Source organism: Cicer arietinum, chromosome 6 (assembly GCF_000331145.2).
Source record: "Cicer arietinum cultivar CDC Frontier isolate Library 1 chromosome 6, Cicar.CDCFrontier_v2.0, whole genome shotgun sequence".
NCBI lineage: Eukaryota > Viridiplantae > Streptophyta > Magnoliopsida > Fabales > Fabaceae > Cicer > Cicer arietinum.
The window spans coordinates 56,677,115-56,678,170 of NC_021165.2; the positions used below are offsets into that span (position 1 = coordinate 56,677,115).

The 1,056-nt window shown below is 29.9% G+C and overlaps 1 protein-coding gene across 1 annotated transcript in view; it reads right to left on the reverse strand.

Annotated features, from left to right (window-relative positions):
- Positions 1-789: 789 nt before the first annotated feature.
- The window catches only part of LOC101503551 (signal recognition particle 14 kDa protein), a 4,917-nt gene continuing 4,650 nt past the window's right edge, over positions 790-1,056 (reverse strand). The window contains exon 4 of the mRNA XM_004506553.4: positions 790-1,056. This exon is cut by the window's right edge and continues 223 nt beyond it. The gene's annotated coding sequence lies outside the window, so the exon portion shown is untranslated.

The window sequence follows — 1,056 nt, forward strand, 5'->3', positions numbered from 1 at the left end:
TTTCCCTAATTTCAGTTCCTTTTCTCTCTTTGATTCTTGATTGTTCAATTATGAAATTGATAGGTTTAATACTACATATTACATATAAACCAAATAAAATCCATTATAAACTAGTTTTTTAAAAAAATACAGAATATTTTTTACAACCTCAACTCTCTTGAGATAATATTTAAATTAATTATTTCAATGTCAATTCTATCAAAATCTAAAAATAAGTGAACATTTTTTATTATATAAAATGATCGGAGAAAAAAACTAAAACAAAGAGAAAAATGGACATAAGCTCATTGTAAAAGAGTTTTCCATTATTATCTAGTCACTTGTATTATGCTAAATCATCTAACTTTACCCAACTTGAACGGTAAGACTTGACAAAAAAAAAAAAAAAAAAAAATTTTCATTAGTTGTGAGTATAAAAGAGTTTTATATTGACAATGTATGTCAATTGCACTCAAAATCAAAAGCCGAGTGGGTTCAGAGGCAAAATCTACTGCCGCTGTTATTGTTGATATTGTTGGATGGTAGTGGTAGACGACAGTTTTAAAGAATTAGGGACCATATGGGGCTGATAATTATTTGGGAACAAATGAAATAAAAATAGTGTACAAGTAACCGAGTTATCTTATAAGGAAACTTGTGTGTTAAATAAGATTTCCCATTCTAGGGTAACAATTGAAAATAATTGCACACCAGTGGTGCAACAATCGTAAACAGACTCATGATTCAATAAGATACTTAATTGAGACCAGAAGATTAGCACAGAATGAGTTTAAACATGAAAAGTGTCAATTGAGGAAAAGAAATATATCCTGAAGATTCAATTTATAACCTCCGGATGAACTGAAAGAAAATTTTCACATATTGCCAATTCAATGAACAGATATCTAAAGAAAAGCATGCAAGTGTAAAATTACATTCCTTAATCTTGCTTTGAAATGCAAAAACCTAAAAAATCCTTGTTGTCTCGTTACCCCTATTCTGTTCATTTCTCCCTTTGCAACTCAAAAAAGTATGTGTGGCCGAGCATCCTTCAGAGGAAAATAAGGGCAGCAGGAA